The sequence below is a fragment of the Phyllopteryx taeniolatus genome, chromosome 13 (assembly GCF_024500385.1).
Source record: "Phyllopteryx taeniolatus isolate TA_2022b chromosome 13, UOR_Ptae_1.2, whole genome shotgun sequence".
NCBI classification, from domain to species: Eukaryota; Metazoa; Chordata; class Actinopteri; order Syngnathiformes; family Syngnathidae; genus Phyllopteryx; species Phyllopteryx taeniolatus.
The window spans coordinates 19,553,426-19,567,480 of NC_084514.1; the positions used below are offsets into that span (position 1 = coordinate 19,553,426).

The window sequence follows — 14,055 nt, forward strand, 5'->3', positions numbered from 1 at the left end:
TTGAGCACATCTGCTTCACAGTTCTGTGGCCGGGGGTTTGAATCCGGGCTCTGGCTTCCCAGTGTGGACTTTGCATATTCTCCCCGTAATGCTTCTCGCCCAAGCTAGCTGGGATAGGCCCAAGCTCACCTGCGAACCTATAGTGAGGAAAAGTGGTACAGAAAATGGATGGACGTATAAAATCATACTAAAGAAACAAAAATTACATAAAATAGTACATATATAAACTAAAACAAGAAACAAACTGATTAAAAAAAGAGTAATTAGTGTAGGTAGTGCAGTATTTGTGTATTGGATGTGTGCTTTTAAGGGGCGTGGCCAATTGAGGGAGTCGGCAGCTCCTTGCGAGTGTTGTCATTTTGTTGCCGTTAAAGTGTATCAACGACTGTGGCTCTCCTTGCCCGAATGCGGGGGGCATTACATTACCTTAATTAGTACTTTTTTTTTTCTATCTGAAGCTTTCTTGTATGTCAAATTTTGGCTTGCAACACAAGGCAACTTATTTATTTATTTTTTTTATTTTTTATTTTTTTTTAAAGTGACGCCAGCTGGGAACTTGACAAACTCGTATGGTGGAGCAATCGTAACACAAGGTACCATAGCATTTATTCTTCGTCCGACTTTTTTTACTTGTACTGTCTCTATTTGAAAACAGATACATGTACTTTCTACTTCTGACTTTGCCAAAATAAGCTTGTTGCTTTTTTCGTCCTCTGCGGATGACGACGCCACAGAACTAGAGAGAGGTCGAGTCAATCGCGGATGGGATCTTGATGAATTGGGTGATTGGGATCTTAGGGTCTTATAAGGCAGAAAAAACAGGGACAGTTGCGACATTGAGGAATGTGAACCAAGGAGCATTAAGCACGATGATGCAACGGATTCGAAGAAGCAAGATACAAGATTCCCCAGCCATGGCCTTATTTGAAAGACTTGATATTGTCGCCGACAACAATGCGTTGTGTCTTGTGCTAGCCTAAAAAGCACCAGCTTCTGGCATTCACAAATTCCGTCTAATCTGAAAAAATACATACAAATGAGCTACTGAAACACAGTTTTGATAGCACAAGAGTTGAGCTAATGCTAGATCGAGCTCAGTTTAAAGAAAAACAACATATGATAAGGGATTTTTTTTTTTTTATTAAAAGGCGGAAACTATTTTGCATGAAAAGGTTGTTTTTTTTCATTGTTCCGAATGACCAAAAATGGGTATTGTATAGAATAGATACTTTTACATTTCAGAGTTGTGCTGTTATACATTCACTTAAGCACAGCAGTTGAATGTGTATTTTAAAAAAAATTTCCCTGTACTTCTACTTAAGTCTTAAGACTTTTGAGTCTACTTGGAGTAATGCCACACATCATGATGATCAACATTTTATTGGGGAAACGTCACCTTTTCACGGCGTCAGTTTCGAGCGTAATAAAAGGGCAAGGCAGCGTGGCAACACGACAAACTCCTTTTCGCGGTCGGGTATTTTTCCGCTGCCTGGCGTTTTTGAGTGGTGCCACATGCACCTGGAGTACAGTTGCGGCATGAAAGGAAAAGATGACTTGTATCTTTGCTCCAGGGTGTGCTGCAGTCAAACCCAATTAGCCACTCCGAACGCGGCCTTGTTTTTGCTCAAATACTCGAGAATGTCGGAGATGTGGGAAAAAACATACTGGGGGCAAACAATTCTTATGCTATGACAATACAGTTGTAATCTTGCTTGGGAAGTAGCAAAAAAACTATTGGTGGGACACTTTCCTGAAAATAAAAGACTTATGCCGTCATGTACTGCATAACTGTTGTAACCGTTACTGCTGCACTTGTTTACATCCATAATTCCCTAAAAAGAAGGCAAATGGTTGATGTTGCATGTTCCTAAAAAGAAAATATTTAAGCTGTTATATATTACTGTTCAAACTGCTGCCGTCCTACTTGTATGCATTGTTCATTTCCTCAAAAGAAAACAAAGTGTTGATGTTGCGCTTTCCTCAAAAGAAAACATTTAGGATGTTATAGATTACTGTCCACACTTTTACTGTTGTACTTTTCTGGATAGTTCCGTAAAAAGAAGACAAACTATTTACAGTATGTTGCGTGTTCATTCAACTCTAGTTTGTCAGATGCCTGCTTCGTATCTTTGCTAAAGAGACCAACTAGTGATGTTGCTCATTCATAAAAAGGTCTAAGCTGATGTGTATTACTTTTTTTATTTGTACTTGATTGCACAATTATTATTTTTTTGTTTATTTAACAAGCTTTCAGTTCTTTAAGGCTTAAAAACGAGAATTGCCGTCTGTGTGTAGCGAGATGTTTCGAAAAGCAGACTCAAAAGTACCATGCAAGACGATGGAAATTAAAAAGTAAATAAAAGAATAGGGGGGGTGGGTTTCGAGGAGAGGAACTTATTCTGTCGTGGGTTAGACCATCAAAGTGCGGCGCGTTCCTCGCCTCCTCTGCACGTTCCATACAGTCTGCAGCCCATACAGTACACGCGAAAAAAAAATACAAACATTTTTTAAAAAGAGCCTGCTGCGGCTCGGTGGTCCACCGCCATTGAGACGCAAAACGCATGCAAAGGGTTCTGTTTGAAGTAAAACAACTCGGAAAAGAGAGAGTACCCCCACATAAGCGGGTGGCGGGGAAAGTAAAATAGAGCTTCCTCTTTCCACATCGAGAAGATAAGACAGGAAATGAGCTCACATCCTGCTTGCTGGTGAGCTCGGCACAAAAATGTACCCACAAAGCCTGATGTGAAGCATTCCGAGGGAGCGCATGATGTCTACTTGCTGCCATCAAAGCTGATTTCAAGCAGTGGCGTTGCCAGATTCTGGCCGAGTGAAGCCCCGCCCATTCACAAATCACCATTCGCAAGCTTCCGTGCCACACGTAATGCATGAAGACACTTAGAATTATGCTTCAAACGTGCTTGTACTTGATATAATAAAGCTGATGGATCATCTGATGGAACGCGGTCATGGTCCGGACTGATTGTGGAGGCTGAAAAGCTAACGCATCTCCACTTACGCTCGTTACCAAACTTCTGGGTCATTCAAGCCTGACCAATTAAATATTAAAATCAAATTCGGCCACGTGGCCAGTTTTTCTTTTTGTGTTTTTGATGTGATTCTAAAATTGAAATGAGTGTTTGATTTAAAAAAATAAAATAAAATAAAATAATAAGTCACCTAATATTTGTATTTATTTATTTTCAATTGCTAAAGGAAATATCGTATGAAGCCCAAGCAAATGGGAAAATAGTAATTGGTGTCAAGGGAGTATATTGATACATCACAACTGCAGAGGAGCTAAGTTAAGCCTGGGTTGTTAGCAGAAGTGACGGAGCGTCTTTGGTACATGAATATGGTTTCAAAGGTGCAGTTTTTCAAAATCAAATCATCCATAAGACATTGATTTTTTTTAATCTTAATTTGAAATGATATTGAATGTTTTGGGATCATTATTTGGGGTATACAGTATTTAGAGTTGAAACTATCAATAAAGGAAATTAGAAACCTTTTTTAAACCTTCAACCAGGATCAACAGCTTTAAGGATATATATATATATATATATGAATCGATAATTCCAACAAATATACCGCGACAAACATCCGGGTCAGATTTATAAGTGACTCAATGAAGACTAAATAAAAAGTAGTCTTCACAATCGGACCTTGGCCCCTTGAGTGTTGAGCAATATTGATTGTAAGCTGAGTCCTAAACTAACTTGACTGCAGAGCTGAGCTCATAAATTCATGCCAGGCGACCAAACATCCTGGTAAACAAGCGGGAAAGATGGCCAACGGGGAAAAAGTGCCCTAAAAGTATCCAAGTCTCTTGGCGATAGCAGGAATGTTCTTTCTACAAACCATCCACCCTCTTGCGTTGAGAGAGACTGGCTTTCGCCACATTGGCAAGAGGTCAGCGTGCCCCTGAAAGTTCATATAATGGTCAAAGCTGGCTTACAGACGACAAAAGTCCACCGTTTGAACCCGCTGTACTTTGGACTCGGCTGGAGCTCAAAGAGGCGACAGGCCAGCCCGGTAAAAAGTTCCTCCGGGGTGGGGGGGGGTTGGGAGGAGGCCAACAGTCACACTCATTTATGCTTGGAAAAAGCTATGTTGCAATGAGACTCTAACATATTGGCTAATAAATCTCTTATTTGTTCGACAGGCCTAATCAGGCCGAGGGACTTGAAACAGAAACACGTTCATATCCACACAGAGGTACAGTTCACTTCTGCTCGCCAACATACGGTTGGGAACAATAAATCCTGATCAGGCTACGAGAAACCCGACAATGAACAAAGATGAGAAAAACTTCTTGCATTGTAGTGTACCACAAAAAAAAAAAAAAAAAACACTGTTCTATGTCGACCTAACATTGGATAACAGTGTGTTGTATTTTACGTTGGAAAAATCTCCTGGCACACTTCCAAACAAAAATGTTACAAACTATTGATGTTGCACTTTTCTAAAACAAGATTTAAACTGTAATATATTACTATTCAAACTGTCTGTGCGGTTCGTTTCCTACTAATGAAAAAAAATTGATTGATGTTGCACTTTGCTCAAAAGAAAAGATTTAAGCTGTTACAAGTTACTGTTCAAACTGTTACTGTCTCAGCTCTCTGTCGTTCATTTCCTAAAAAAAAAAAAAAATAAATAAAAAGACAATATTGATGTTGCATCTTCCTGAGAAGAAAAACTATCGATGTTGCACTTTAGATAAGTATCAGTATCAGTATGCTCACCCCTACATAACTTTAATCACAAATCCTATGCCACTACTTGGAGAATAGACTCTGCCTCCTCACTTCCTTCGCGACTTGAGTGACGCTAGACTTGTACCAGACATCTGATTGACTGTTAAATATTGACTTTTTTTTTACTCCCCATTCAAGGGTCACGCTAAAACACTTGTTCATACTTCCCGGTCTGCATTAAAATACAGTAAAAGTGTGAACACTATGATCCATTTCTCCCAAAGCGGCCAGAAGCTACAGTCCAACGACAACCCTACTTCGCCGTCAAAGTGATTTATTCGCAGAAATTTGTGTGTCGAGGCTGCAAAGTTCATTAGACGGTGACACAAATTTTGTGGAAGCCTCTTGGCCGTAGGGAGGTTACGAGAGAGTGGGGCGGGAGGGGGTCGACATGAAAACCAGAACTCCAACTTGGACGAGGTCAAGTCCTTAGCGCACCATGAATCATAGAAAAATCAACAAGCACGGCCCACTCCCACCGGAGTCTTTTTCCATGATCCTAGCACGGGTGACATGGAGTGGCTTAGAAAATAGGTCATAAAGCACACGACCCGGCTATATATAAACCCCCCTGCCAAGTAACAACGTTTTTAAGACAGCGTTCGGTATGAAAGGTGAGGTCCTGCGTCCTAACGTTACCTTGAAGGACTCCACAACTAGGCCCGTGCCTACGTGCATGCCGTGGGCAGACTAAACATAAACACGTCACGCGCTTACATTCGGAGCTCGGAGGAGTGTGACAGCGCCGCATGGCTGCTAGCGGCAACATTAACATGCTCGCAGATGTGCGGAAACACTGCGACAACAGCGCTACCGAACAAGTCTGACGTCGGCGCTACTGGATTGTCAAAACCGGTTTCGGCGTGACAGTTGAGGACAACACGTTTACCGTTTGTTGCAAAACTCACGACGGAACAATTTACTAATCATTCATAATGGACTCAAGACAGCATGGCGCAATAGTGATTACCACGTCTGCCTCACAGTTCTGAGGTTCAGAGTTTGAATCTCAGCTCTGCTTTTCCTGTGTGAAGTTCGCATGTTCTCCCTGTGCTTTCTTGGGTTTTCTCTGGGTGCACCAGCTTCCATCCACATTGCAAAAACATCCAATTTAGGTTCACTGAATACTCTAAATTGTGTGAATGCTTTTTTGTCTATACAGTAATCCCCACATACTGTACCTGTGAATAATTGACGCCAAACCAAAAAGGGTTTGTTTTTGCCTATAAAGAGCCAGACGATGGCGGAAAAGTACGTTTTTCCAATGAGACAATGCTATGGCCCAACTAAATGAAGCTCCTAGGCACACTTCAACAGAGTTCCTCGGCCCAAGATGGCACCAAAGCAATATTTTCATATTAGACATGGCTTTGGCCTCAGCACAAATACTGCAAATAAGTAAGAGGATATGTTCCTCAAAAAAATCCATGAATAGGCGAATGTGTCAATTCTATCAGCATCGTTTTCAAATATTTGCATTTTCAGGCTCCAAAATGTCATTGTTGTGCAAATGAATGGTCAACACAAAATATGAAAATGACCCCTTTTAGTGTTAGAAACGACAAATTCTGCATATTTTCACAGACTTTGTTTTTAAGCTTACGTACGGAGACAATAACAGAACAGTTTTCAAATATTTTCAGGCTCCAAAATGCCCTTGCTGTGAAAACAAAGAGCCAAAACAAAACACAAACGGTCCCTTCAGTGTTACATACAAATAACCATCCCAGTGTATCTTAACAGACGTTTCCTCAAAATGGCTCAAAAACGGACTTTTCATGAAAATCTAACTTCGTTTCCAAATGTTTGTTTTCAGGCTCCAAAATGCCTGTTCTGCAGATTAATGGCCGAAACGAAACACGTAAATGGGCCCGTTTTGTATTACAACGTAGCGACCCCATGTATTTTGGGATTGAGGCTTTTAAGTGTTCAATAACAGTATCGATTTCAAATGTTCTCAGGCTCCAAAATGCTATTGCCGTGCAGACAAACGTCCCAAAAAACATGGGAACCATCTGAGTGTATTTTCACAGATGTTTCCGACTTTTGAGATGGTAACGATAAAGGTGTTGTTTTCAAAAACGACCAATTTAAGATTTGCTTTCAAATGTTTTCAGGCTCCAAAATGGCATTTCCCTGAAAACGAACATGCACTTAGCTTGACAAAGTAGAATTCCAATACCCCCAGTACAATCTTTAGATCAGTCTCAGGAGCATCGGAAAGAAAGGAAGCTCCACCCTCCGCTAACATCCTCCCTATAACCTGGCTCGCATCTTCTTTCCGATTATCACGCATACATGAACGCTTTCATGCCTTCCCCTTTTCTTACCGAGGCGTTTTTGCAAAAATGTCTGCGAAGCACATGCGATCAAATGAAATTAGCATCTGAAAAAGCCCATCTTTGTCTCATCCGCCGCCAGAACACTGAGCCTTCTAGCCGGCTTTGAAAAGCCCAGCATTCCCACTTCGCCCACCCCCCACGCCTCCCAATCCTTCATCCATACTCCCCCTGCCCCAGCTCTGAAGGCCTTCATATTCCAGGCCCTCTCGCTGACAGCTGGCTCTGATTATGGCTGTGAAAAATGGGGCAGTCACGCCAACAATCCCCCAGCCTTCTCCACACCCCCGCCCCTCTCCAACTCCACAACATTCCTGTAGCATGACTCCGCACTTTCTACTGACTGGTGCTGCGTGGGCCCGTCACCCCCCCACCCAATACCCCCCCCCCCCCCCCACTCTCACCCCACTCTGTCTTTCCTCAGCTGTCCCGTCCTCGAAAACAAGCACAGATGTTTGTACTTGTGTCCACCGACCAACGAATGTTTTGGCCCTTTTTGCCGTACTGAGTTAGAAGAACATCGAGTTGGGTTCACCTGCGACGCTATGCCAAACCTCTATTGCACCCTCGTGTCCCCGTCGTCTTCTTCTCTGGAAAACTGGGCGAGTGTGCCCAGAAAACATAAAAGAAACCAATTTTGCCGCAATAAAGCTTAAGCTGGATGGAACCTTGCGCTCTTCATTAGCGCTAGTGATCGCTGGGGATGAATAAGCAGGGCGCGGGAGAACTATAAAGCTAGTAATAAAATCCAGTGAAAATAAATGTACTCTCGTCTTACAGTTAACGCAGGGGTGTCAAACATTTTTGTTGCGGGCCACATTGTTATGGTTTTCTCTCAGAGGGCAGTTATGTACGTGGAACCATATAAATGTATAATCGCCTCATGATAAACAGTACATATGCAGTGGAAGCACGGTTTTCGTATGCCCTGGTTTTCATATGATGCGGTTTTTGACATTTTTTTTCCACCAAAATGTTGTCTTAGTTTTCGTACATCCGCTTGGCTTTCGTACAGTCGAAAATGTTCCAAACCCCAAACGCATCTGCTTGCCGTGTCACTTCAACTTTTTTTTTTAAATGCTTGCTATTGAGAAGTAGCAAGCGTAATTAAAACTGAAGACAATTTGAAATGTTGGTCTCGAAGTACACGAAGTAGACGCACATGATTTACTTAAGTGGGCCACATGAAATATATATATGTATTTGACACGGATGATTTTAACGCCTTTTTTCATCACTCAGTTTGGTTTGGGGTGGGAAATACCACGGCAAAACCGCGCAACATCAATCACATCGACTGTTCACTGATCTTGTCCACCAGGGGTGCGATCGGTTGTTCAGTGAACTTCTTGACGGGGGGAAGGTAAATTTCTCCTTGAACTTGTCCTTGGAGGGGGGCGATTGGATCTTTCCAAACTCGTCCATGTGGGTCTGACTTGTAGTTTGGTGAAAGTGTTTGTAGGTTGTGCGAGTGTTTTGGTATTAAACTTGAGGAGGAGAGCAATTTTTTTTTCATTGAATTTCTTTGTCGACGGCGGGTATAATCGGTTGTTCTGTGAACTTGTCGCCAGGGATGCGATGGAGAGTTGGGTTAGGGCAGCGGAGCGCATTCGATCAGTTGCTTGGCAAACTTTCTGACAAAGTGCGCCATCGGTTGCTCATCGAACATGTCAACTGTTAATGTGTATCCTCAAATCTTCCAATATCCTCGACCAATCAGCGACCAGCAGTGGAATATACGTCACGTGTGTGTTATAGAATCAAGTTAGGGTTGATTGACCTTGGCGTCCATTGCTATATACATGCTAACACTGTAAATTAAAAGATTGAATTTAATAAGTGCGTAGCTTGTTTCCAAAAATACCGCACCAAGGGCTGCCGGTAATTTTCCGATATGCTTTATCCTATCTGCCATATCTAAAACGGCCACGCTAATCCTGCCGTCTCACAGGGAGTGGAGAGGTCCGGAGGCCAGCAGATGCCCGGTGTCAGGTTGCATAAACAAGATGGAAGCCTTTCATCATCCGTCATGTTGATGAGCGGACCTCGATGTTACCTCAGCGCAGATGAGTCACGGCTGCGCTCCATCTGTGTCTCTACAACCGAGCAAGCGTAGGATTTCACCGTTGGTAAATCACGGACGCTCATGTTTTTCTCTGGTTATTACCTCTGCCGAGGTGGTTGGGTGACGTGGTTTTGTATTGTTTCGTGCAAATTCCTTTTCAGTGAGCCATCAATTTTTGTTTAGTTTTTTTGAAAAATGTGCTATCTGTGAGGTTGAGTTGTCAACGGGGTTGCAATCATTTACTGTCGAACTTGTCGATAGGGGCTGGGGGAATGGAGCATTCGATTGTTTTTCATTGAACTTGTCGATTGCGGGGCCCATTGTTTTTGTTTTTTTTTGCGTGCTGTGGTGTGCAGTCGGTTGTTTGGTGAACTTGTTGAGCCCTCTAAAGTTGTACAAAACTTTTCAACCAAACAATTCACTTGAGCATTGCATTTCAGGTGCTTTTTCTTTGGCTTTCTTACAATAGGACCAGCCTCAAAAAAGACAAAGAGGTACTTTTTAAGGACACCCAGCGCAACGTGTCATAACGGGACCGAAACATCGTCACGGGAGTGCCGCGTACTGTACTGTCATCACCCGTGGGCATGTGCACATGGAGATGCAGTCGTAGTCTGTATTTAAATGAGCTGCCACGCAGTGAGTAATGCGGCGTGAGCGCCCGCCCACAGTGGAAGCTCCGCACCTACGCTATAGCTTTGTCTCACGCCGCTGTGTTACCAGGTCACATCACAACAGTCGGCATGATTCTTCTGTGCTCGTCTAGCACACTATGTGTTCGAAGCAGGTGAATTCCCAGTGGGCATGTACGCTAAATCGGGGTGGACGACATTTAATACAAACTAGGTAAAGCATTGCTTGTACAATAAACTCTGGCCCCGACATATTCTGAGAATAATGGATGCAGCCTCTCTAAAAGTGCTGATAACTGCCTTTATTAACAGTTTTGAGCCTAAACAGACGGCAAACAAACCCGAGTATTCTGGTTGAAAATGTTTGTATTTTTACGGGTTCCGAACACAAGCCCCTCCAAAACTGACTCCATGAAACTTTGGGGAGTGTGGGGGGGGGGGTTGGGAATTCCCTGACATCAGTTTCGCAGATCGACACAAAATTGTTTGGACACGTCTATCATAATAGGACGCACAACAAAGTCTCAAGATGCATGCATGAAAATGAGCAGGGAGTCTGCCATTTTGGTTTAAAGCAGCCATTTTGGGCTGAATCCCAAGGCTGGCGGAAAACCAAATGATCCCCAATCGGCAGCAAATATCTGAGACAGACAGACAATGTTCAATTTGGAAGCTTTTTTGGCCTATGGCCTCTCTCTCATGTGGGCACAGAATAAAGTCAAAGTTGATTGATCATTTCAAGAATTTGCCAAGTGATTTTACAGTTCCAAGCCCTCAAACAAATGTCATATCCTAAGAACTATCTTTTTCTTTTTTTTTTTTTTTTTAACATCCGTTTACCCTTTTCACAGGCTTCCATGATATCACTTTAATAACGTTCTTATTCTAGTAAATCATCTCCGGTTAAACCTAGCTCCTTTGGAAGATTAGGCTTTGTCTTTTCCTGTTTTTCCTGGCATTTGATTGCGCAGGGGGATCTGTCCATTCATTTTGCACCACTAATACTTTTGTAGGGGGTATGTGAACTTTGTTTTTTAGGGGAGCGGCACATAGCAAACATTGGGAAGCGCTACGTCCAACTGGGTTGAGGTCTCTGAGCTGGTAGACTCTTCGATAAGCGTGCCGTTGCTTACGAGCAGCGGTCGGCTGACGGGCTACAATAAAAACTGTCACTTCTGGGAAACCCAATGATTTTTTATTTTTTTTATTGGCCTTTGTAGAACCTATCAGAGGTAAAAGAGGCGTAAGGAGCGAGAAGCCAAACCAGAGAGTGTTTAACAAGCGTTAAGAAGTGTTTCCATATTTTGGTGTCGCACACAAAACACTGTATTTGGCATGAATAGTGCTGACTGGAAATGAACACTGGTGTATGTTTTGGACGCTTACGCATGTAATAACCACACAACAACAGTACACAGTTTCTGTGTCTTCACGCCTCTTTGTTTTGCGATATCAGTCTCATCCTCATTTACCACACTTAACGGGCATATCCGGTCATAGCACTTGTTCTCAATTAAACGTTGTTTTGTTTAGCAGCCTTGTTATTTGGAAATGGCCGCGCAGTTGACAGAGTCATTGTTTCACACTGATGAATTAGTCGCGCATGTCGGACCTCTCATTTTAAGGGCTCAGAAGAATGGAATTAAGAGCACGGGCTGAGAAAAGCCGCGTCTCATTCCTTCACAGTCTGAATTTGAAGGTCCGTAATGACCGAAGGATGAGATTTACATAAAAGCGCCTTCCCACCGCCTAGTGCTCAGGCCCAAATGATATCACAGTGGTATTATTTCATAATAATAAATTACCCTTATATCGCTCTTTTTTTTTTTTTTTTTTGTAACTTCTATGATACACTCTGTGGATGTTTGGTAAATAAGCACAATGCAGAAAGTTAAGCCAGTGATGTAGTCAGTCCCGGAAATTACAGTGTAAACACGTTTTTGGGAGGAAATTACTCAGCCGTAGCCTTGATCTCTGTTCACCAGTTGAAGTTTTTGCTCATTTCCTGATTGTTCTCCACTGAGGAGAAGACGGAAGCGCTTTCCCGGGATCACGTGGCCATCCAGGCATCTAGGAGCAGACAAGGAAACCTTTAGACCTGATATTCCCAAACTGTGGACTTTTCGTGGCAGGTGGATAGAAATAAGATGTTCAGGGTTTTTCCTGTCTAAAATCCGGAGGTGGCCGCCGCAGGCTGTAAAACCTCTGACATTAATTTCATTTCCTTTATTTAACCAGGTAAGGCAATTGAGAACAGTTTCTCATTTCCAATGCTGAGCTGGAGGCAATTTAGGGTTCAGTGTCTTGCCCAAGGACACTTCGACAACAGAAAACCAGTAAGCTGGGGTGCTCGCAAGTCTGGGTACCACGATACATCACTTAAGAAAACAAACATGAAAGAAGAATACAATGCATGTGAATACTTCACAGAGAAAGTGTTTGTTTGAGCCAGTGCGGGGCACGACATACACAAGTGTGAACGATCAGAATGGTTCCATCTGTGCCTCAATTTCAGCCAGAAAAAAATCCAGATGTCATAACGCAACCGACCGACAAGTCCCGACAGAAATGTCTCGAATTTGTTTTTGTCACAGCTGCCTCTATTAAAGCCTGGTGTTTTAGCAGTACCCCTGCTGGAGACTTGTGGTCATCATGTCATGTTAGCCTCAGAGGACGTTGTGAGGGAGAGAATGCGGGTAAACGATCCAGCGGCGATTAATTGTCCATACGGCTGCCCGCAGCATTGTTAGTGGTCAACCACCGAGCGCTCTCGCCGACAGCGTTCCCACGAAGCTCTCCAAACCTGCCGATACCCTCCTCCGCTTCATTCCTTACTGGGTGGGCATCGGGACGCCGTAAACGATACCAGAGCTCAACCCAAACGATGGTTATGTCAGTGGTTCATCAAAGTTGGTGGATTTGAGTCACATGACTTGACTCGGCTCAGGCTTCAGTTGCCAAATTGAATTGGGACTTGCTCGGATAAAACTAAAAGACATGAATTGACAGTGACGTGGTATTCTTGAGACTCGACTTGTCTTGGACTTGAACCAAATGTCTTGAAGTCTTGCCTCTTTGCATTTTCAAGCTAGTGTCTCGCTTGTTTTGTTTTCTTAAAGGACAGGAGATTTCTGTGTGCTGCGCAACCCACCACCACCAGTATGCTATGATGCGGAGTGCAGAGGCCGGCTCGTGAAGCAAATATCAGGAAGGTCAAGCTCCAATGATTATTCAATTTGGATTCAAGGATTATGTGTTTAATAAAATCTAGAAAAAGACAATGGCAACATGCAAGGTTTGCAACTCAAAGATATCAGAAACAACTGACTTCTAACCTCATCCAACGCTATAAAACCCACAAAGAAAGCTAAACTACGTTAACTGCACAATTTAGCTGGTCAAACATTAACGAAGCTTGAGGAGACAGTCAAGGAATATGGTGACTGGCTTTGGAACCATTAAAAAGTGATGTGACTGTGAATGTGCTAGCAGAGCTAACTGATAAGTGCAGACACCGATTGCAAAGTGGCTAATATGCAAATATATGTTGTGACCTACCAAGCTTGTATGACTCGTTATAATTTGCTTAACCCAAATAAAGACTTGACTTGGATAGGACTCAACCTGACTTGCTTGCTTTTTGCCACGGTAACTTGGGGCTTGCTTAAACCCTGAAGGTTAAGACTTGAAACTTACTTATGACTTGCACATATGTGACTCCCTCCCACCTCTGGACTCTTCATTCAATGCCACCAAGAAGAAGAACAATGATGTTTTCAGTCCAATTTCGGCAAACAAAAACTGATCAAAACAAGCGAGCGAGGGTTTTAGGCCACGTCTCCCGAGAGCGCCTTTTTTTAGATTGAGAAGGCCCAGCTTCCTCTTTAGACTTCCTGACCTGTGTTTCCTGAAGAACAATCTCTCAGTCCACCTCGAGGGATCATGGGGAAGACTGGCGTTACACTCGGTGGAAAAACAAAAAAACAAAACAAACTCCGTGCTTGGAGGTGGGATAAAATGTTCATAACGCAATACATTGCATTGTTATCTCTCCCGGTATGCAAATCAGATACACGAGATCTACAGCTGACCAAGGAAACCCATGAGATGCCATGAGGTGCCGAGCAGTACTGTTCTATTGCAATCCTAAAGGAGGAAGAAATGTACATTACAAAAGCACTGAATGTCTCACAAAGCAAGCGTATTTGAATGGTGGGTCACTGCCCCACTTAGCCCATTGCAAGTGGATTTGTACCCAAAATGGA

At 42.9% G+C, this 14,055-nt stretch overlaps 1 protein-coding gene and 1 long non-coding RNA gene across 3 annotated transcripts in view; one reads left to right on the forward strand and one right to left on the reverse strand.

Moving 5' to 3' along the window:
• The window catches only part of plekhh1 (pleckstrin homology domain containing, family H (with MyTH4 domain) member 1), a 91,690-nt gene that overhangs the window by 68,106 nt on the left and 9,529 nt on the right, over positions 1–14,055 (reverse strand). The gene's annotated exons all lie outside the window — the stretch shown is intronic.
• Positions 464–13,408, forward strand: LOC133488011 (uncharacterized). Its single transcript, XR_009791529.1, has 3 exons — positions 464–593; positions 9,045–9,222; positions 12,910–13,408. It is a non-coding gene; the product is annotated as an uncharacterized LOC133488011 (long non-coding RNA).